The 24,249-nt window shown below is 47.7% G+C and overlaps 1 protein-coding gene across 1 annotated transcript in view; it reads left to right on the forward strand.

Moving 5' to 3' along the window:
- SGMS1 (sphingomyelin synthase 1) overlaps positions 1-24,249 on the forward strand; it is a 283,588-nt gene that overhangs the window by 109,926 nt on the left and 149,413 nt on the right. Inside the window, exon 2 of the mRNA XM_060643002.3 lies at positions 23,988-24,030. The gene's annotated coding sequence lies outside the window, so the exon portion shown is untranslated. The remainder of the gene's footprint in view (positions 1-23,987; positions 24,031-24,249) is intronic.

Here is a 24,249-nt window from a genome sequence, read left to right on the forward strand (position 1 = left end):
ACCACATCCTCTGACCTCTTTGAAAGCAGGGTTCCTATTTCAGCCTTTTTCAGAAACTCCTGTGGCACCAGATGCAGGACAGAGCATCTCACAGATTTTAGAATAATTTTTTTAATGTTTATTTATTTTTGAGAGAGAGAGAGAGAGCGAGCATGAGCGGGGGAGGGGCAGAGAGAGAGGGAGACACAGAATCCAAAGCAGGCTCCAGGCTCCCAGCTGTCAGCACAGAGCCCGACGCGGGACTCGAACTCACAAACCGTGAGATCATGACCTGAGCCGAAGTCGGACGCTTCAGTGCCCGAGCCTCCCCGACGCCCTCATGAGGTCTCACAAACAGCTTGTTGACTTACACTGCACCAGGCTTCCCTGGATCTGTGCAGGTGAAATTCTGTGCTATTTGGTTGTGGGCATTCACGTATTCATGATATTCAGTTACAAGCTGTTTTAGCTCAAGAAATGCCTGCTAATTTCTCTCATCCTGTGTGTGAATCGTGGAATTACCTCTGCAAATTAATTTCCTTAATTAACCCAGAAAAGAGGGAAGAAAATCAAACATGTTTGATTAAGTGCTCTGCCTAGGATAATTTGAAAACACATAACCAAGTACCTTTGTCATACAATACAAAATTTTGTATAAAAATGATGTATAAAACATGGAATTGTAAATAGCTGCTACTTAATTTTCAGATAATTTAGGACGCTGTTTTCATCTGTGTTAGAATGGTAGGGTTTGTAGGCGGGATTCCTTCCCTCCGTCCCATCCTCAGCATTGAAGGCGCGTCTTGGGAGGTGCCGTGATGGACGAGGGAGAGGAGCTCCCCGAAGCGCGAGCAGGGGCGCAGGAGGGGCCTCGGCAGGGCACGTCTGGGGGGAAGCGCAGGCGTCACTGCCAGAGCACAGGTCACAAGGGAGGAAGAGAAGACATGAATGTGGCAAGGGTGGGGTACCTGTGAAGTCCCTGGATGTCTGCAGAGAAGGCTTGACGTACTCTTTGTGTTTTAAGCAGGGAGCGACGAGGTACAGTTTCTGCTTTGGGAAGATCGCTCCTGCAGCGTGTTGGGTAGGTAGAGGACTGAGATCCCAGCAGCAGCCCTCCCTGTGCCTATCTTTGCTTTGTTTCCTTGGAAGCACTTGTCACCAGAGCACAAAGAATATCTTTACTTACTGGCCGTGGCTTGCCTTTCGTAAGCCTCAAGGGCAGGGATGTCTGTCTTCCCACTGTGGAATCTCCAGTATCGCCATAGCGCCTGGCAAGGAACAGGTGCTCAGCAGGTATTTATTAACCAATCCGTTGCATAAGTCAGTTTCTGAAATCAAAGTATGTCACTGTTCTCCCCACAAATTTAATAATTGATTTAGCAAGTATCAGTTCAGTGTGGAACCTGCAACATCCCAAATGAGGGATCAAAGTTAACATCTCCAGTAAGGGATGGTGAGTGGCCTGTGTCCCTGGATGTGATGCTCTCATGTCACACCCCAGCCAAGAATGCGACATTTGACTGTGATCCTGAAGAAACCCAGAGACGCCCCACGGGAAGGATATTCTCTGAAACAACTGGTCAAACTGGTCAGCATCACCCTGGGGGCTATCCTAGAACCCATTAAAGAAGGAGCTCTTCGGACAATGGACCAATGAAAGATGAAACGTGACATACCCGTTCACCTTCCTTATTGAAGTTAGAAAGCAATTGAAAGGATTTTGACGTAACAGTGGTTGAAACAATTTTCTGGTGAAACCTGGACTACTTAACCTCAAAAGAGGCCTTCTCCAGGGCTTCCCCGTGTTTCCAGCCACTTCTTTGGGTTCCCCGGAGAAAGAGGTTCGTTAGCGTGAGCTGACGTTAGCCAAGCTGGAGAGATGCAGACAGTCTAGAAACCTGAAGCCAGTGACATAATTAAAGTTGTGGAGTGTTAATTTTACGTGAATGTTCCTCTTTGCGTCGAAATTTTAAGGAGTACTTGAAATGCATTGTAATGCCATCGGGACCCAAATCAGAAGCCCTGTGAGATCAAAGGTGTTCGTAACTGTAAAGTGCTCAGAAAATCACCCGGTACACACATACACGTAAGGGCTTACAAGTGTTGTTTCTTTTTTTAAGTTTAAAAAAAATCTTTTTAAGTTTTATTTATTTATTTTGAGAAGGAGAGAGAGAGAGAGAGAGAGAGAGGGAGAGAGAGAGAGAGAATCCCAAGCAGGCTCCACTCTGCCACCGCAGACCCTGATGCGGGGCTCGAACTCGCAAGCGGTGAGATCATGACCTGAGCCCAAACCGGGAGTCAGATGCTTAACCACCTCTGCCACCCAGGCGCCCGTCTACAGGTATTTTCAATGGTGCATCAGCATCCTTTTAATTTCACTTTTTTTTTTTTAATGTTTATTTATGTCTTGAGAAAGAGACACAGACAGTGAGCAGGGGAGGGGCAGAGAGAGAGGGAGTCACAGACTCCGAAGCAGGGTCCAGGCTCCCAGCTGCCAGCACAGAGCCCGACGCGAGGCTCGAACCCACAGACCGTGAGATCATGACCTGAGCCGAAGTCCAACGCTTAACCGACTGAGCCACCCAGGCGCCCCTCATTTAACTTTTATTTTTAAGTCCACTTCCATGTATTTGATTTGCTTGGCTGTGAAGTCGGCTTCGGGTTCCCAAGTGCTTTATGCTTCCCTGGTAAATCCATAGAAACAGAGCTGACCGGCAGCAGTTACTTGGGGGGAGTTTGGGTGAAAGATTTCCGTCTCCCCCTCACGTTCCGTGAATGCACACGAGATGCCGGATGAAGGAGCCAAGTGAAGGGGCCCCAGCGAGGCCTCAGCAGAGCGAGCCGTTTCTTTCCGACGGGGCGTGACTTAGGCAGAGCCACACGTCTGAGAGACAGGCGTCTGACGCTGACTCTTTCTCCCCCGAGAGAACAGAGGAAAACAGTCTCGGCTCACAGTGTGCTCTACCTTTCTGCTTTAACTAGGTTGAATATAACTTGAAGTGTGTGACGAGTTCTTGTTACCACTTCAGCGACAGCTTTGAGGCTTGCGGGGGAGGCGTGTAAATTGCACGGCGCACTGACGCCTGCATCGCGGAGGAGAGGCTCTGCGCGGAGACGGTGCTGAACGTGGGACCCTTCCGTGATTTACCTCTTCGTGGTGCTCCGGTAGTCACGCAGCACCTCCCCCACCTCCTCGTCACCTGTCATTCTTTCAGAGCTCATGGGGTGCCAGGCGCAGGCTGGAATGTGATTCTCCCGACAGCTTCCAGAAACGAGAGTTTCATGGATGAGTGATCTATGAGCTCGAGTTCATTAACCGGTAAACTGAGGTTTACAAAAGGCACGGTACCAGTCTCAGAAGCTGGCGTTTTCAGATTTTGAATACGGGGTGACTTTGTGTCAAGAGTTCTCTCTTTTTGGTTTTTTGGTTGTGGTTTTGTTGTTGTTTTGTTTTCTGTTTTTTGTTTTTCTTTTTTTACTCTTAGCTGCTCTATGAAAATTACCTGTCGTAATATGAATATTTAGCGTACTCACGAGAGGCAGGTTTGCTAACATCCTTAACTGACCGCACAGGTGAGAGGCGAGACAAAAATTTAATTCAGTTAACCAGTTTTAAAGTTTGAAAAATAAAGGGTTGCCATTAGGATGGCCACTATAAAAACAAGAACAGCAATAACGCCCAGAAAATGTAAATGCTGATGAGGCTGTGGACAAATTGGACCTTATACCCTGGTGGAGATGGGAATTGGGCGCAGCCTCTCCTACAAAGGTCTGGTGGTTCCTCCGGGAATGAAAAATACGCTCCTGAGAATTGAAAGCGGACCCTTTCAGAGAGCTTTGCTCACCCAAGTTCATGGTAGCGTTTCTCACAACAGCCCAGAGGTAGAGGCAACCCAGGTGTCCCTCTGTGGATGCGTGGTTACACCAAGTGTGATGCGTACACACGGTCGAGTCTTCTTCAGCCTGACAAAGGAAGGAAGTGCTGCCACCTGCCTCAAGGTGAGTGCGCTCGAACACAGCATGGGGTGCAGTGAGACAGTCACGCAAGGACAGATCCGGTCTGCCTCCACTTGTGCGAGACCCTGAAGCAGACACATTCACAGACACAGAAGGTGGGATGCGGCTTCCAGGGGCTGTGGGGAGAGGGTGGGTGGTTCCTGTCCAGTGGCTACAGAGTTGCAGTTTGGGATGACAGAAAAGTCCGGATGTGGTCATGGTGGTGATTGTATACTACTACGAATATATTTTTTTTTAATAAAAAAAATTTTTTTATTATTATTTTGAGAGAGAGAGAGAGAGAGAGAGAGAGCGTGTATGTGCACATGTGAGCAGGGGACCGGTAGAGGGAGGGAGAGAGCGAATTCCAAGCAGTATCCGTGTTCAGCATGGAGCCCACCGTGGGGCTCGATTCCATGCCCCTGGATCATGACCTGAGCCAAAATCAGGAGTCAGATGTTTAACTGACTGAGCTACCCAGACGTCCCAACACTGTGAATATTCCTTGTTGTTGTTGTTGTTGTTTTTTAAGTTTATTATTTTGAGAGAGAGAGTGCGAAAGCTGAGCGGTGTTGGATGGTAGGTGGGTGGATCATGTGGTCTGAAGCGGTCAGTGGAAGGACACGGAATTTGATACGCGGTAACCTTTCGGTTTATCTTCCGGAACCTCACTGGCGCCCCTCAGCTTTGTGCAGAGGAGTTGCACATGAGGCCGCCCTGGAGCCGGGTCGTCGTGTTCCCCGCGTCCACGTGGTTACGGGTTGCACGGACTGTAACGCTTGGAGAGGTGGGGTCGGGGGTTGCTTGCCGGTTGGCCGTTGTCTGAGCTGTCGCCCCGCAGCTCCTGGCAGGGTGGTGGTGAGGGGCGCTCACGCTCCAGCGAGGAACGGCTCTTATCAGGCATCCTCCTGTTCGTAAGGGTGAAAAGCTCAACGAAGGAGTAGTGGGGGCATCCGGCAGAGGCTTCTACCCTACCTTGGTGGTGGGGGTGGACCCAGAGTTAATGATCGTTGGTGCAGTCTGGAGAGGCTGGTGCTGAAGCTTCTGGACTCGGTTCTGTGATAACAGCAGGGCGCTGTTGGAGGGACAAAGCAGGGGGGGGGTTAACCAGGGTGACTTCACCCTTCCCCACCTTTAAGGTCACTTTGGCTCCTGAGAAGAAGCTAGTGTGGAATTAGGGAGACCAGCGAGGAGGCCACCACAGGGCCGTGTGAGAAGGTGGTGGTAATTGATGACCCTAGCCGACACGCAGGAGAGTGCCCCGTGTGCCGAGAGTCTTACCTGCCCCATCCTCACTGCGGCTCTGGGAGCTGGAGGTAGGTGGCATTACGGGGACCAACTTGCAGATGGAGACCTCCCGGAGCGGAGAGGCTGAGCAGTTGAGTTGAGGTCATGCACTTGCACGGCTCCAGAATGGAGGGCGGGCCTCGGTGCTGGCAGGAGGGAGCTGTTTTTATTGTCCGAAAGCCATGTGATCACCAGGTATGTGGTCTAGGAAGGTCCGGGGGCGGCCGATTGCCTTGAAACCGGGGTCCAGGAGCCATGTGGCTGCTGTGGCCACACCTGGTCCTTCTTAGGCGAGGTGACACCTGTCCATATCGATGGGGTTGGCCTGAGTTAGTTGAGGACTGGGCCAGCCGGGGCATTTGCTTGTGCTGTGCTCCTGGGTCCCCGCTTTTCCGGACAGTGGTGGTGGCGGTGGGAGGGCAGAGGGTGTGGTGTGATTCTGTGTAGTACGTAGGTGCTCTGTCAATGTCTGGTGAGGTGAGCAGTTCCGCCAGCCCCCCTCCCCCGCCTCCCTCCCTGCCCCCCCCCCCCCCCCCCCCCCCCCCGGACATTCGGCCGGGAGAGAGAGAGCAGCAGACAACCAGCAGAGTGCTTTTTGTGATGTTTACTTGAGGCTAGACGTTGTGTTTGGTGCTGTGACCTGCTTGACAGTAAGGAGGCGGGACATTTAGGGCCATTAAAGAACTATTCATAGCAGAGTACAAAAACAAACTTTTCGGACATTTTGTGGGCCTGTTTTCTGCAAGCATCTGTGGAACGTATGTGCCTCCTCCAGTAGAGTTTAGGAAAGGTGGTTAGCAGTTTTGTAGGGAAGCGAGGAAGTGTAATTGCTGCTTCGTTTTTAAAATTCTGCCTGCCTTGGTCATGCTTGTCATCTAATACGTTGGGTTCATATCAAAGGGAAACTGGGAGATAGGGACCGTCTATCTATCTACCTATCTATGTGACACTACTACGTCTATCTTTTACTTAAAAAAAGTTGTTTCTTTTTTTATTGGCAAATGAAACATACGCACGTGCCTCACAAAAATTTCCTATGCCACACAGAAGGATCTAGAAAGTGAAAAGCCTCCCCTGCTTCCGCGAGCCGGTTTCAGCTCTCTTGGTTCTTCCACGCGTGCTATGCAAATACAAACACGGACTGCGTACAAGGTCCACGCTGTTCCATGCCTCGCACTTTTCACTGGGCGGCACTCCTGGGAGGTGCTTATGGATCAGCACACATAAGTCTATCCCATCCGTTGTACTGGCTGCATAGTTGCGGTGTATGGAATGACTGGATGTATTTAACCCCCGCCCCCCATTTATGCTTTACAAACATACGCAGAGGTATGCCCTTCGTCATTGCACACATGCCTGAGTATATCTCTAGAGAAAACTTCTCCGTCAAAGGACGTGTCCGTGGAAAATCTTGGGATGCTTGCTCTTGGGCTTGGGAGAGCCAGAATTTGAGCATCTGTTGGGTGCATGGCCAGATGTCCTCTAGAATTCAGCTTGATTAACATGGTTTCCATCCTGACAGCAACTGTGAAACAGAGCCGATTAAATACAAGGCAGCTCTTTAACCATTTTCTCCTAAAAGGAAGGTGTTTCAAGCACGTGTGATTTCCGGCAAGTACAGTCTACTCATTAATTAAGTCCCTCCCTTGGCAGATACGGCACGATCCTGACTCTGAGCACCCAGCACCCCGTTAAAATCCCAGAACCTTAAGCTACCATGATGGGCTTGGAATGGGGCTCACTCACTCCGTGGACGAGGGACTTTATGCTTCCGAACGCCGGAGATGTGCCGAGTGTCTGTGCAAAGTGAGACACTCTTTTGTCTGCTTAGGCTCCTGAGGTGTTTATAATTTGTTGCCACCAGAGAACTGTGTTGCTGCTCTGTTTGTCATCGGCACTTGGGTGTTCCCAGTCCATGGGACATTTTTCTGCCAGCTTCATGCGTGTTAGCCTCTGGCAGGGCGGGCCGTAAGCTCATTAATAGCTCTGCACGTCTGCAAGGTCATTTGCAGACGCATCCAGCATCTTCCCAAAGCTAAATCTTACAGGGTGTGAGCATGTCCGAAGAAACGGGTACTGGCATGTCGTAGCTGTTTGGTGTTTCTGCATTTAACCTGGAGTTTGGAAGCTGGGCTTTGCCATTTAATCCTCTAGACTATTAATTATATTGTGGGGCGTACCTGGAAACCTCTGCAGGTACTGCACCTCGTTAATCAATGCCATTTGTATGTCTTTTTTTTTTTTTTTTTTTAAACAAGACAGAACACTAGTTTGCAGGTTCGTTTTGAGAGACCATTTGCTGAAATGTCAATATCAGTAATGAGGAGGCCCCTCTGGTCTGTTACTAATGGTTCTCGTCACCGGTGATCAGAGACGGGAGTACTTGCTGAGCTTTTGAAAGTGTGTGCCTGGTTCTCCTGTTGGTTGTGGGTGGCCGTGGAGTTGGGAGCACCTGTTGAACACCTATCGCTAATTAGCCCTGCTCTAATAATAACGTAGCTAACGTGCATTGAGCCCCTGCTCATCAAAACTCTGCCACTTTTTTGCCCGAATTTTATGGATGAGGAGACTGGAGAGGGTAAGTGGATTCATCGGGGTTCACAGTCTGCAGGTGTAGGGCCAGGATGTGAACGTGGGCAGTTCCTTCCAGCCCACGCCACGGTCTCACACAAAGAACCCTGTGAGGCGAATAGTAATATTTCCAGTTTACCTTTGAGAAACTCGAGTCCCGGAATTAAATGGCTTAACCGTAGGTCATTAAAGGGCACACAGCTCATGAGAAACCCTGTGGTCTGAAATCCAGATTCCTCCCTGTTGCTCACGGTTGTTATTTAAGGCGGGACCTCATATGTGGGCCTGTCCCACATACTTGAAAACATCTGGCTTCTCTGGACCCCACTTGCCCGATGCCGGCAGGAACCCCCATGACTGTGCCATCCAAGAAGACCCCCACCTATTTCTGATGTCTTCTACTAGACGTCATATTTACATGTGTTAATTTTCAACTTGTCTCATACCATTATACTACATTGCGTCCCGTGGCAATTTTTTAATCAACAGTAATCAACCCCGACTCTTGCTTATAATTTGGGATAGTTAGAATAATTGTAAGTGCAAATCATTTCAGTACCGAATCAGAGATGAGAGCTAGCATCTCACCTGGCTTCCTGTGTCACAGGTTAAACACACGCGCCCACACACGCCCAGAGGCACCGAGATGGCAGGAAAGACTTTTTCAAAGACATTTCAAAAAATGCACATGTGCACATTTCTGCACATTAGCAGGTTGCTTCGGGCAAATTCACCGAGCTGTGTTTGAGTTCTAGTGAGTGAGTTTTGACCTTTTCAAGGGAGACATGGCGGGGGGTGGGGGTGGGGGTGGTGTCATTGAGTTGGAACAGCACAGTGTGGAACCATGGGACAAATCCTCAGCTGTTTGGGAGAAGTCATTTCAAACAGGGTCTTCCTTTTAAAGAGTTTAAGGACGCCAACACATGAGGGGCTTCTGCTGAGACTTGTCACTTTGACCGTAGCGGGTGTTTGCGGAGGCTGCCCCAGAATTTAAGTAGAATATGCACTAATCCTGACGGGAACCATTTCTGGTAAATGAAAAATGGTATTGTTTGAAGACACACACTCGTTCGGAAAATTTTTTGTATGCCTCTCGTGGGGCCGATACAGTTTTAAGTTCTGTAGATGAACTGGGTATAGATTTTGCCTGTTGTTGATGGTAAACAATTATTTTCATGCCCTTCCTGTATCCTCAGTACAAGGTAATTTTAAAACATGACTTGCCGACCTCCACTTAGGTCACTAGACAGCTGTAGTACTCACTGTGTAGGACAGGGTTAGAGATTAGTTCTGGCAAATGTACCCTCTGTTTGCCTGACAGTATTGCCCTCATTCATTTAATAGTAAGCAGGTGCCCGGGTGGTTCAATCAGTTGAGCATCTGAGCTCAGGTCGCGATCCCAGGGTTGTGAGATCGAGTCCCGTGTTGGATTCCACACTGAGCATGGAGCCTGCTTGAGATTCTCTCTCCCTCTCCCCCCCTCTTCCTCTCTCCCCCTCTGCCCTCCCCCCACTCACATGCGCGTGTGTGTGTGGGCGAGTGCGAGTGTGTGCTCTCTCTCAAGTTAAAATAGTATGCCTATAGAATATGAAATGTAGTTTTTTGAGAACATATTTAATGAAGAAGTTGATTCATTATGCAGGGAAGGTCATCAGATAATTCTATCTTTTTAAAAAAGCGTCTTTAATCTCATGGAGTTGATTTGGCCTCAAATTTGGATCACGGTTGAAACCATCAACAAAACAAAATGACCGCCTGCTGGGTGGGAGAAGATATTTGCAAATCATACATCCAATAAAGGGTTGATAGCCAAAATATATAAAGAACTTACACAACTTAATGTCAAAAGACAAATAGCCTGATTACAAGGTGAGTGGAGGACTTGAATAGACATGTTTTTCCCCAAAGAAGACGTACAGATGGCCAATAGACACATGAAAAGATGCTTAAAATCACCCACCAGTCATCAGGGAAATGGAAATCAAAACTCCAGTGATATATCCCCTCACACCTGTTAGAATGGCTAGTATCGAAAAGACAAAAATAACAAATGTTGTTGAGGATGTTGAGAAAAGGGAACCCTCATTACGCTGTAGGTGGGAACGGAAATGGCGCAAAGTTCGTCAAAAAATTAAAACTCGAACTACCATGCTATCTGGCAATTCCCCTTCTGGGTATTTATCTGAAGAAAATGCAAACACCAATTGGAAGGGATACATGCGCCCCTTTGTTGACTACAGCATTATTTACAATTATTTGTAATTATTTACAATAGCCAAGTGCCCGTCAGCAAACGAATGGATAGAGAAGATGTGGTACGTATGTGTACATGCGTGCACGTGCACACACAGAGCGATATCACTCAGCCACAAAAAAAAAAAAAAAAAAAAAGAAAAGAAATCTTGTCATTTGCTTACAGTGTGGATAGATCTAGAGAATATGATACTAAGTGAAATAAGTCAAAGACACTGTATGATTTCACTTATATGTGGAATCTAAAACAAAACAGCTGAAGAGACAGGAAAATGGAAACAGACCCCCAGATGCAAGAAATAAATTGTCGATTACCCAGGGGGGGCGGCCGGGGGATGGGAGAAATCGGTGAAAGTGATTAAGAGGTACAAACTGCCAGGCAAAAATTAAGTCATGGGGTATAATGTACAGTGTAGAGAATACAGTCAATAATACTGTAATAACTTTGTATGATGACAGATGGTAACTAGAGTTATTGTGGGGATCATTTTATAATATATAAAAACGTTGAATCACTGTGATATACACCTGAAAATGATAGGATAGTGTGTGTCACTTATCCTTCTATAAAAGAAAAAACAGCAAAAAACTTGGACTGTGGCTAATCAGTCAAGCCGCAGAACCCGAGGAAACTGATAAATCCAGAAATGCCTTTTGATGAATGACGGGAAGGAATTTGCAGGTGTTGGAGTAAACCTTCTCCAGACGCCCTTACATGAATTTGGAGGTGTTGAGGGATATGCATTTCTTACTGACCGTGGGAAAGAAAAGTTGATTGAAACCGTTGATACTGACCTTTCATCACTACTTCATAACTTGGAGAGGTTGTTTTGAAATCCCCCAAGTCTTAGTAACAGGAAAATAATCTTCCTCCTCCACCTCTTCATACGGCGACTGGGAGTGTTTGAATCACTAACTCCCTTTGCAGGCACTTCAGCTGAGAGCTGTTTTATGTCTGTCTTGCTTTCATAAGGGAAAGACCGCTGATTAAAAAGCTTGGTATTAGAGAACGCTTAAAAAATCAACAAAACAACAGATATAGGGCGTCTCTTGGGGTGGTTCATCCTGATATGCGTGCGTATTTATTTGCACCTGTAGCAGTGACATATTATGGCTAAAGATATTCTTGATGACCTTGACTCACAAAGATCATGTGAAATTTGGCTGGGGTGGGGGGAGGGGGTTTGTTAAACAAAAAATCAAGAAATAACCCAAGAAGTATAATTTAAAGGTGTTTAGGATACAGTGTGAATGAAAACAAGTTACAAAATGGTATGCATACATGTCCTGCATTTGGTAAAACCAACCATGTTTTCCAAAATATGAGTAACTGTTACAAGAAAATAAATGTGGGGACTCCTGGGTGGCTTAGTAGGTTGAGTGCCAGCTCTTGATTTCAGCTCAGGTCATGATCCCAGGGTCATAGGATCCAGCCCTGTGTTGGGCTCTGCAGTGGGCAGGTTGCCTAGTTAAGATTCTCACTCTCTTTCCCTCTGCCCCCGTCCCCTGCTCTCTTTCAAATGAATAAATAAAGTTAAAAAACCAAATGTTATCAGAAGTTGGGGGAAAACTCTTAATTCCCCACAAAGCAGTGAATTGACCATCTCTCCAAATGGGGGGGGGGGGCGCAAAGATGTTGAATATTTTAATAGTGGAAAACGTGTTTATATGTTATGACATGAAAAATGATTATGAAACTGAGCATTTCATCCTATACTTATAAAATGAATGAAATCATGAGATAAGTACATAATATATATAAAGTATATAAAACGTACAAAAATATGCAAGAAATACACAAGAATTATACAGAAAGGTAAAAAACTTTTATTTCACACTATATATACATTAGTGGACTAAACAAATATTCCTGTCCTCCTGCAAAAGGATTGGAAATAAAAATTTCAAAGTGGTTAAGTGCTTCTGATGGAGGACTAAGATTATTGGCCATTTTTCTTATCTGTGCATACTTTTATTTTCTCATATCATTCTAAGTACATCTAGTATTTTTTCAAACGGGGAGAGTTCGAAAAACTGTAATATATTACAGAGAGATTTTCACTTACTAAAAGAGGAAAAATTCAACCCAGAAAAATCACTTTTCTTTTATCTGGGCAGCAAAGTCTCATTATGTTGTTTGATAACTGAGCCATTTGAGGATTTTTGTTTTAACCTGGACCTCCTAAGGAAGCCGATGCTTTGTAGCCTCTGGTTGTTAGGACTTGAATGATATAAACTTAAATTTTTTTTTTAATATTTGTTTATTTTTGAGAGACAGAGAGAGACAGAGTGCAAGCAGGGGAGGGGCAGAGAGAGAGAGGGAGACACAGAACCTGAAGCAGGCTCGAGGCTCTTGAACTGTCAGCACAGAGCCGGACGCGGGGCCCGAACCCACGAACCGTGAGATCGTGACCGGAGCCGAAGTCAGACGCTTAGCCGACTGAGCCACCCAGGCGCCCCTAAATGATACAAGCTTAAGACATGAGGGCAGTGAGCGAGTGGAGTGGCTCCACAGGTGCTCAGGTTACCCTTGGGGGGGTGAGACCCCTGCTGTCTCTGTACGTGGCTGGCCTGGATGGACACCTGGCTCTTGGCTGAGGAATACAGACACTCGGTGGAAGAAACTCAAGAGCCAAGCTAAGTGAATCGTTGTCACTAGGATATGGATTGCGGGATGTAGTCTTTGGAGTTCGGAGAAACAAGAGATGGTGTGTTACGGTAGCCTTTTCTTGGAGAATCCCTGTCTTCATTAGCGTTTTCAAGGTTCCGAGAAATTCTGGAGCAGGGAGACAAAGGTCATTGCCTCCACAGAAGGGTTTTTTGTGGGATTCTACTGACATCTGGGGAGTGGAGAGCTCGGCAGATGCATCCTGGAAGGGAAGAGTAGGCACTGAAGAGAAGGAGGAGATCTTCCTGGTCAGGGGGGTACCTGAGTCGGTACCTGGTCGGTATAGATCTGGGAGTAACATGAACCTTCTGAGTTCTCGAAACCTAAGGATGCAGTGTCCACAGGGCCGGGTTTTCGTGTGCAGTAACTTTAAATGGTTTCCTGAACACGTTGTGGTCACCTTGAAAAGTGTGTTTAAAACACATGCCGTAAATTACATAAATAAATTCCTGTTTTAAGTCTTAGTAGGGAGACTTGTTACTTGCAGGAATCTTTGTGATTTCTACTGTGTAAATACTTAGTGTAATGTATTTTCATGCATCAGGTTAGTTTATATTGAGAAACTATTGATTTTTGGTTTAGAAAATTGAGTGGTATTTAGAAAAATGAGTGGTAGAATTAACCTTCTTCTCACTGTTTCTATAAAGTGGAAACATTTGGCCCTGTTTTCCGCTTGATGTCTGTAGTTCTTATTTAAAGAAGTCATACGAAGTGATGGGTAGAGAACGCCAGACCCCTGTTTTGGGAAGTTGAAAGGTTCTGAGAATTTAAAAACTCCTGCCTACACGTATGTGCCTTGCTTTGCTAAGTTAGGTGTGTAGCTCTTTAGCTCAGAAAATGTAAGCACAAGGGCAACAGATTAGAACCAAGATTAAGACTTTTTTCCTGAATAAATGGGGTTGCTTCACCTCCTAGGTTATGTGTTCTACTTGTCTTCATTGCACAGCTCTATTTTTAGCTATGGTTTTGCACACACACACACACACACACACACACCCCACCTGCTATATGCATTTACTTGGATTTTGTTTATATCATCTCTCTTAGAAGAGCATGCACGGTCTGCATCTACGTAACTGGAGTTCAAGGCTCTGCGTCAGTTGTCACGTACTGATGTACCGGGAATGACACTGCTGTCATGGCCTTGACGTTTGTATGTTACCACCTATATCACTATGAATTGTGAGGATCTGGCTCCCAAATTGCATGGACCAGTTAATTCATAGCCTAGTGGGTTGTATTGTTACCAGTTGCTGTGAATACTTTTCTAGAGGTCTATAATGGAGCGATTTTTAAAATGGATCATCACTGCTGAAGAATAATTTTCAAAAAGCTAAAAATGTGTTTCATGTAGATAGTAAACGAACATATGTCATTGGTTTTATTTAACGCAGGAGGGAATTAAAAGAAAATTTGAGAAACTGGAAAAAAGGAATTACTGAAGTGATTTTATTAATGGATAACAAAACTAGTTAGAAAAACAGTACAGTGTACCGTTTGGGGTTATCTTTTCTTCCAGGCAGAAATCAGACCTTATGTGCATTGCTCTAGGTCAGATTATCTGGAACTACTCAGAGTTTCACAGGGTTGTGAAAGAGAGTCGGTCAAAGGTTTGCGCCCTGTTGACTTGGATGGCCCTCGGCAGGCCCACTGGGTGATGTCTGGTGTGCCGTTGAAGGGGCACAATGGGATGTATTTTGCTCCTTTCAAAGTCTTGAATAGTTTTTGTGACATTTTTAAAACAGTTTATTCATTTTGAGAAAGAGAGAGAGAGAGAGAGAGACGGGGAGAGGGAGAGAGAGAGAGAGGATCCCAAGCCGGCCCCACACTGTCAGTGCAGAGCCCAGCATGCGGCTCAACGCAGGGCTCAATCTCAGGAACCATGAGATCATGACCCAAGCCGAAACCAAGAGTCAAATGCTTAATCGACTGAGCCACCCAGGCCCCCCTTGCTCACATCATTTTAAAAATACTTTTTGAGGGGCGCCTGGGTGGCTCAGTCGGTTAAGCGTCCGACTTCAGCCAGGTCACGATCTGGCGGTCCGTGAGTTCGAGCCCCGCGTCAGGCTCTGGGCTGATGGCTCGGAGCCTGTTTCCGATTCTGTGTCTCCCTCTCTCTCTGCCCCTCCCCCGTTCATGCTCTGTCTCTCTCTGTCCCAAAAATAAATAAAAAACGTTGAAAAAAATAAAAATAAAAATAAAAATACTTTTTGAGCAGTTTCATTGCTTGAATGCTTACAGTTTTAGACCCTGAGACAAACGCTCTTCTAATTTGTTAAGACCTGTGTGACAAGAATATATGAGACAGGTATTTGCATTTACCGTGTCTGGTTTTGTTACCAGGTACCCCCACCCCTACCCCACCGAAGTGGGATACTGAAAATATGGTTAAGGTAGCACTATTTCTCATCTAAATATTTTGTCTAATGACTGAGCAGATAGGACGCTCCCTCTGCTTCTTAGATCGTTTACGGGAGAGGTGGGGCATCGTAGCACTGTGCATTGTAAATGAAAACCAGAGCAACTGCAAACGTGAGAGGCACGAGAAATTGCAATACTCTTCGTACACACAGCCGAAATGGGGCAGCCTGGAAAGTGGCACATTTTAGGAACTTTTATAGAAAAAGTTACGTATGGAATCGGATGAGAATCCACCGTTGGACAGCTCAGGTAATCGAGAGCATTTCCGCCATCGCCCCAGATGCCTCATGAGGAGTCATCCTTAGTCTGAAAGGGGTGTGGTGACGGCCAGGTGCCACCTGTGCGCAGGGCGCACGCGCAGACAGGAACGCAGAGCCCCTCCCGCGAACTGGCCTCATTTTCTAGCCGAGGAAACCTTGGGTCCAGAGGAGAGAGGAAGCCGCACTTCCTGGAGAACGTGGCCCCCGACTGCTTGCTACGTCATGTGAGCTGTTCAATCTAAGGGAGGGTGGCTTCGGGACGCCTGGGTGGCTCAGGCGGTTAAACATCCGACCCAATTTCAGTTCAGGTCATGATCTCAGGGGTGATGGGATCAAGCCCCGGGTCTGGCTCTGCACTGATGGTGTGCAACCTGCTTCGGATTCTCTCTTTCTCTCTCTCTGTGCACCCCCGCCCCCACTTGTGCTCTCTTGGCCTCTCAAAATAAATAAACTTAAAAAACTAATAAGGTGGTTATCCTTCACCCACAGGTGTACGTGGTAGGTCCCCACATAAAGGTTCACCTAGGTTGCTGTCCGGGGTTCCCTCTTGGGGAAAACCGGGTGGGGCTGCCTCAGGGAAGGTACCCGGAGGGGGGAAGGTAGGCGTAGCTCCCCCAGAGTCCGGGTTAGGAAATGGCCCAGGTTCAGCTCCCACTTCCCACGACGGACTGGGCCCCCCGGTCGCTGGCCCTGACTCTCCGGGGCCTTCTCACCCCGACGGTGGCAGGCAGCTTCCCCTAGGGCTTCTGGAGTCCCGATTTTGAGGCGGAGAATCCGATTGGCTGGCCCCGTCCTCGTAGGTTCTTGGCCAGCCTGTGAATGGCTGCCTTCCGATCAGGTGTTCCTGCAGGCCCAATCCGCGGCGGCTGTGTGGCTGCACCTGGGTCACGTGGCGGAGCCCCCGGAAGTAGGAGGGGCTGGGCGGGTCCGCTGACGTGTGCCCGCTCGCGTCGGGTGTGAGCAAAGCGGTAGGTTTTGGGCCAGGAGCGTGTCCAGTGATGCGCTTTGGAACTGGGTTTAAGAATTTCATCTGTTTCTCTGTCGGAGTGAATTTGGGGCCTTCTTCTATTCGTTTTCAGTAAATTTTTCCTCTTTTAGGACCGGGAAAGACCGCCTTGGTGACTGGCAGCGTGTGTTGTGGTAGTTTGGTTTGCCATTTCACGCTGAGTTTTCTCTGGAAGCCCTAATGTGACTTCAGAGTACGTAAAGAGGAAGTCAGAAAGTTCTCATTGTTCTGAGGTCCTTGAATTTTCACTAAATATTTATTCTTCGCAATATCTAAAAGGAAACAGGGTTCAAAAGGCAAGGCATTTGGATTAGTTTTTAAGGAACATCTATGGGGCTGCTGGCGTGCGTGCCCTGTGTTTGGGATGCGGATGCTGGGGGGCCTTCCGAGGACCCAGAGCGTCCTGGAGGACCAGCCCCGGGGGATCCGTGATGTGCAGGATGAGGACGGAAATCATCCTGGAGCCTGGAGGGAGTGAGAGGGGTTTACTGACGGTATAGACGGAGCCCCTGGGAGACTCAGGAAGGAGCAGGGGTCTCGTCTTTGTTTGGGGTGTGGCATTCAGGAACTGGTCAGAACAAAGGCGAGGGCCCGCGTGTTACTCCTCGGAGCCAGGGTCCCCGCGTGGGGACGGACGTCCAGCTCCGTGGTCTGGAATTGCCCTGGGATGGCTTCTCTCCTGGTCCTTCCTGGGACGTTATCTATTGTAGAGCAGTCATTGACTCCGTGTCCCTTACAGGGAGGACATGCACTGTTTGCACCGTGCAGCGTGTGTGACGTCGGGGTGCCGATCCTGGCAGGAATGTAAGCAGGGGAAGGAGCAGAAAGCGGATTTTTAGGGGGCCCTCTGGTTTCCCTATCTCAGTATGACGTAACCGAAGCTTAGGAGACCTTCTGACTGGTTGGGGAGATAGTGTTTCAAACGGATGCTACTTGGGACTACAGTAGATGAGACATCCCTTCGGTTGTAAGAAAGGATTACAGCTTCTGGGCTCCTGGGTGGCTCAGTCTGTTGAGTGTCAGACTCTTCATGGTTTGTGGGATTGAGCCCCCGAGTCTGGCTCTGCATTGACAGCATGGAGCCTGCTTGGGATTCTCCCTCTCTCTCTCTCTCTCTCTTGTCCCTCTCCCATGAGATCGCTCCCTCTCAAAATAAATAAACATTAAAAAAAAATAATAAAGGGTTATAGCTTTTGATCCTCCTGTAATTAAACCATATTTTGGTAGTGACATAAGACTGTGTAAAGATGGCTTTAATGAAAGGTAAATTATAACACAGCGTGAGGTGAAAGTAAGTCTCAATCCAGAATTTATTGGGTGCGCATGTGGTATTTTGAGAAAATGTTTTTGGTAAGTAAAAGGCCACGTGGAAAATTCCTCTCTTATTGTAAACACGTTTATTTCCGTCGTTCTTTCGAAGCCGGGCGATGGGCATGATGGACGGTGAGGGCAGCCGGGGAGGGAAGGACCTTAGAGACCCACAGGATCACACAGCTCACGACGAATAAAGCTTCTGACGGTGGGTAAGACTCCAGTTTTGAAAACGATGACTAAGTGTGGAGAGGAGAGGTGGGCGAACTGATCGGACGAGTCTGATTTGATGGAATGGGTAGGGGAAGACATGGTGGGATCTTGTGGATGATCGATCACCCAAGTCTGCCCTGGGTACCGAGAGCGGGAGGCGCACGGAGAAAGTGTGGCTCTTGCCTGCAAGGAGCCGTAACTATTAGCATTATTATTTTTAATGTTTATATTTGACACACACACACACAGAGCGTACAACCGAGGGAGGGGCAGCGAGAGGGGGACCCAGAATCCGAAGCAGGCTCCAGGCTCCGAGCTGTCGGCACAGAGCCCGACGCGGGGCTCGAACCCACGAACCGTGACATCATGACCTGAGCTGAAGTCAGACATTTAACCGAATGAGCTACCCAAGGACACCTTATTTTTTTAAATGTTTACTTATTTTTTTTTTTTTAATTTTTTTTTTTCAACGTTTTTTATTTATTTTTGGGACAGAGAGAGACAGAGCACGAACGGGGGAGGGGCAGAGAGAGAGGGAGACACAGAATCTGAAACAAGCTCCAGGCTCCGAGCCATCAGCCCAGAGCCTGACGCGGGGCTCGAACTCACGGACCGCGAGATCGTGACCTGGCTGAAGTCGGACGCTTAACCGACTGCGCCACCCAGGCGCCCCAATGTTTACTTATTTTTGAGAGAGAGAGAGAGAGAGTGTGTGAGCAGGGGAAGGACAGAGAGAGAGAGGGAGACACAAAACCCAAAGCAGGCTCCAGGCTCCCAGCTGTCAGCAGAGAGCCCGACATGGGGCTTGAACTCAGGAACCGTGAGATCATGACCTGAGCCAAAGACACTCAACCGACTGAGCCACCCAGGCACCCTAGGGAGCTGCAATTAAGAACATCTGAGGAAGGTTATATTGGCACAAACGTGGATAGAGTTTTAGTAACAACCAGACCCCGCTCAGGTAAAGCAGGGCGGGCACTGCGGGCAGGGCCGTGGATAACAGGACCCGCGATGATAGAAGGTTCTTCCAATTGTGAATGTCCCGGCACAAGTTGTAGGTGCCCGACACTCTTCTGGGCAGCCTTCTAAAGGGAAAATAGGGATAGATTTTATATTTGGGGAGGGGGCCAGGGTATCTGAAGATTCAATTAGAATAAAGAGATACTTTTGTTTGCAGGACCCTTTTCTGGGTCCCTTCTGCCCTCGTTCCCATTGGTAAAAAAGGACAAGACATTGGCCAGGCGGACGGCTGGTTTCCGGGATTAAAAGGAGATCCATAAAATGTCCAGGAAAGGCGCCTGGCCCGCGGTGGGGAAGCGCTTGGGTTCGTTGATGTTATTTACTTCCTTGGTCTCGCTGACCACCCACGAATGTCAGTACTGGTTTGGGTTTTCCTTCTGGCTGGACTGCGAGCTCCTTCCGGGAAGCCGCTCGCACATCCGTGTGGTCCCGGGCAGTAAGCGCTTGCTGAATGAAGGGACGAAGTACCTTTTCTTTCCTCCTTCTTCTGCGGGAGGCACTGGCCACCTCTTTGGGGAAGGGGAGAGGGGCGGTGGCGGGCATGAGGTCACACTCAGGTCTTCGGGGATTAGCCTCTAGGTGGTCACCGTTCACTGCACAGAGTACAGTTGCTTTCACTCTTTATCACCTTTGGGAATGACTAGTACCTTGTATTTCTCTGAAAATGTTTGCACCCCCCCCCCCCAAATGCTCTCCTTCCTCGCCCACATTTTAGTGGGCTGCAGTGTGTAAACCTGTCCTTTCCTTCCAGATGAACCTGTTCCTCCAAATTCCTCTATTTAAATGCACCTTCTAGAAGAGAGGGATGAGCAAAGCCTTCTGAGAGGCAGGGTAGTGAATGGGTGATTTTTTTTTTTTTATAGTTTGTGTTTTCTTTTACACCCCGGTGAGCAGCTCAGAGAAAGAGCTGGGACTTTCCAAGAGACTCATGATGTCCTGCATGTTGAAGCAGGGGTGGAGGACGAGGGGCTGGGAGTAGGCGTTCAGTTTGCCCTTGGCGCGAAGTCTTTAAATCTGGAAACGGTGGGGATGCTGTGCAGCGAGGGGCAGATGAAGGCTTTCCCGGGGTGTAATCCTGCGTTGTTCTCTCTGGCGAAGAGGGTGGTGCCAGCCGCCAGCAGAAGGACGCCTGTGGTGTCCGCAGGGGCACGTTGCACCGTCTGGTCACCGTGAACTTGACGCGGTGCCTGGGGCCCGGCAACCCGCCCTTGAATCCCTCCCCCATGAGAGACCGCAAAGGCTGTTCTCCAAGCAGAGGACAGAAAGAAACTGTTCAATTAAACTGTGTTTGTTGAGACTTAGATGCTAGGAAGAAGGTACTAACTCTGTACTTCCGGTTTTGTAGTCTCAAACTAAGGTCTCATGTGCGTTTGTTGTTCGTGAGTGAGAATGAGAAAAATTTCAGTGGTTCTTACTATTCTAATGAAGTGTAATTTTCATAGAAAAATGTAATAAAAACGGAAAAATATAACTAAGTTAATCTGGTGGTCTTATGGTCTCTCCATATCATTCGTGTCTAATCACGCATCATCTTCCCCTCCTAGAAGAAAAAACTGAATTGTATGTAATTACAGAGTTTCGGACCGAGTTGCCCACAGCCAAGCGTGCCCGCTGTGGTGTCTGTGTCTTGCGTCCATGGGGGACAGCGGCAGCCGATCTCAGCACTGTTGTCCTATGGGGCCGCCTCCCCCTCGCAATCTGTCAGGCTGCCCCCCCCGCCCCCCGATCGAGGAGGAAATGGTAAACTCTGGAAGGATTGGCTCTTCAAATACAAACCTGTAAAGTGGGCGTTCATGCCTTGCTGGGTTTCACGAACTTGAATCTTTTCCTTTCTCAGCCTTGCCTCTTAACGCTCGTTCCTTTGTACCCTTCGAGCCCCCAGCTCCACTGCGGTTTTTCTCGAGAGGAAGTCAGTGATAGTAAACACTAAACCCTTAGCAGGCTGAGCGTTGCTGCACAGAATTACTGCGCATAAGGGAAGGATACCTCCTTCTGTCCTCTCTCCTCCCGTTATCTGTCTGTATGCCACCGGGCTAATGTCTGCGAAGGTTCCTGTCTTACCGTACTCGGTCTCAACTGAACGTGTAGAGCCACCACAGCCTTATCCGTGTAATTTGGATAATTTCTTCCCCTGGATGCTTGACTGTGCAAGGTGAGCACACTTCCCTGGGACACAAGTCCCAGAAGGAACTCCCCCCTTAGTTTCTAACCAGCAGGTGTCTGTTGTGGAATCAGACCTTCAGCGTTTGCTGAGTACTCCCTGTGCCAGATCCCATGTCCGCCGGTCCCCAGAGAGCTCTCAGCCGCTTTCACCATTCTCTCCTCTCTAAAAAGAGTCCATCCAGATCTATTTTTGTTTCTGTCCTCAAGCCACTCGCCATCAACACATTAGCCCATCTACCAGGAGGAAGGCATGCCAATACCCTTTACTCAGGGCGAATCAAAAGCAATTTGAAACCGGGAACTTGTGAAAGGATCGTGAAATGATTTTGGAATGGAAAATCCAAAAATCACAGGTTGGGCGCTTTCATCACAGAGCCAGGCCCATCCTGTGTCTTTGGTGTCCCGTAGTCTTGGCGGGAACCTTTTCCTACTTCCTCACCGCGTGACCTTGGACGGGTTTGCAACCTTGGACAAGTTACACAATCGCTCTGGGCCCAGTGTCTGCCTCTGATCCGCCGGGGATCCTCAAGCCTCCCCCCTTTGCAGGGTTCTCATTAGATTAAATGTACAGGCATCAAATTAATTTGCACGTCACGTCTGACAGTCGTAGTTACTGTCCTTGACGTTATTTTGCATTTACCAGTGAGGATGCAGGAAGGCTTTTTTAATGACATGCCTTTTGGTGAGTCCCTCACGTATAGTCTTCTATCCAGTCTTTTTGGATATTTTATTTCCTCTCCCTCTTCAAGTAGCAGAACAGGCAGTTGTGGTTTTGAGCCGTGTTCCCTGCTTTTTGAAAGCACTTATGATCGAATTAAATATTCATGCAGGTAGGGCATGTCATTTGAAGGCGGCGTTATCATTGTATCCTCGATAATTGTCTCGTGGCAATTTGCCTCTGCATCTATGACTTTTTCTGACGGACATCATGTTCTTTCGATTCCCCTGCTGCAGTGGGAAAAGCCCGCAGCGCATGAAAGAAATTAACACGACAGAACATTACCCCTCGTGAAGTGTACGGGTTTCTTTCGAAACGTCTCCTTTGAGGTACAGAAAGATAAGTGGGCCTCCTTTGCGAGTGACGGAACTATTCAGCCTTCTGGTACTTCAGAAGACTTCTGGGGACCCCGAGTTACTCGATTCTTTTCCTTTAAGTGATTCATGAGCAGGGGCCTCCCAATGTATTCCGTATCTAGTTAGAACGGCCTCTTTTCTGGGAACATTTTCCTTTTGGTTTTTGGTGTCTCTGGCCCTCCACAGAAGCCGTAAAGAGGAAGAGTCTGGCTTCACCTAAGCGTGTAGCTTGGGGTATCACACTTACCCGCCCTGAGACCCGGTGCCCTCCTCTGTCTGCAGGCTTCATAGCAATTGGAAGATCAAATGAGATCTGCATCAGTACCTTAGTCTAGCTTCTGGCACAAACTAGAAGCTGTTACCTGTATTTTTATAGGTGTCTTTGCAGCTATAAAAGGAGGTCCCAGGGCGCCTGGGTGGCTCAGTTGGTAAAGCGTCCGATTCTGGCTCAGGTCATGATCTCACAGTGCGTGAGTTCAAGCCCCGCCTCAGGCTCTGTGCTGACAGCTCGGAGCCTGGAGCCTGCTTTGGATTCTGTGTCTCCCTCTCTCTCTCTGCCGCTCCTCCGCTCGCTCTCTGTATCTCTCTCAAAAATAATTAAACATTGAAAGAAAAGGAGGTCCGAACTCTCCCCCTCCCCGCCCCTTTTCCTCATGTCACCCCCAGCAGGACATTTGTCTTGGACAAATGGGAAGGCCCTTCCCTTTCTATTTATATCATAAAACAACTTCTCTGCCCTACAGTCTCTGGGGGGCTGGACGTTGACCTCAGACAACCATCCAGGCAGCCAGAACAGCATCCTTAGACCCGTCCCCATCTTTCTGAGAGAATATCTCCTTGTAGTCAGTGACTACTTGTCTCTCTTCCTAAAGCATTTTATTTTGGTCCAGGTACGGGGATTCGTGGATTCCCAGACAGATGCCTGGAGAAGAGTCCTTTGTCCCACAGGTGAAACTAACGTGGTATTTGAAGTCAGGGCCGCGGCGACCTTGAGAGTGGTGGCCGCACGTGTGTTTGCTTTAGGTGAATTAAGTGAGCACCTCAGGATTTCTGTGCTTTTCTGCATGCATGCATCGTCTTGATGCAAATGTTAGTTTCTTACAAAGGTAACTTTTCCCTCTTTCTGCAGGTACCTAACTCACGTATGAATTGGAAGGGTGATACTTCATTTTTAGTGGAGAAAGTCTTCAATGAAATGAAATGAGGAAGCGAGTCTGAGGCTTTAAGGGTATGTGGGTGGAAGGCTACTTATCAGCTATTCGTTCGCGCACAGTTGGTTTGTACACGACCTGTACACACGGTCCGCTCAGCCTGCTGGTGGTCGCACTTAGTGAAGACGAACATTTAAACGCGTTGCCACCCTTTTACTCTATAGTCGTAATTCTCCTAGTTTGAACACTGTTCTTTTTTGTGTGTTTATCCTTCTCCGTATCACCAATGAGCAATTATCTGCCTGACGAGAGAAGAGACAGTTTATAAAAAGTGTCTGATTTTTCGACTCCAGCTGTACCATTGGGTGTGCTTGGGGTACAGACTTGCATTAGCTTTGGGGTTTATGTGCTTCCTTCTATCAGGCTTTGCCTAATGAAGTTCACTCTGTATTCTGTGACAGCCAGAAATTAGCTGGGAAGTGGGGAAGAACGAGTTGTGCTATGGATAGAGAACAAGAAGTGAGCAGTAGTTACCCTGGATTTGAGGCGGTTTTTCTTCTAAGCAGTTTAGTACGCAAAGGATGCATTTTAATTCGCTTCTTATTTTCTCCTAGATTGGAAGGAAGACTGATGCAGAAAAATACCAACATGGTTCAGGTAAATGGATTTTTAATTTCTTTGTGTACCTTTTCTGCTTGGTTTATATTTCCCATGTTTTCCCACCGAGAAGAACTCAAAAAACTATTTTTGTGGCCAACCTGACATAGAAGGAATGTTTTGGGTGTATAGAGGTAATAGTCAAACGCATATTTATACCATTTAATTAATTTCGTTACACGTGTATATTTAGTAATTGTGTATTTACATCAAACAGCA

The sequence above is a fragment of the Panthera onca genome, chromosome D2, assembly GCF_046562875.1.
Source record: "Panthera onca isolate mPanOnc1 chromosome D2, mPanOnc1 haplotype 2, whole genome shotgun sequence".
NCBI classification, from domain to species: Eukaryota; Metazoa; Chordata; class Mammalia; order Carnivora; family Felidae; genus Panthera; species Panthera onca.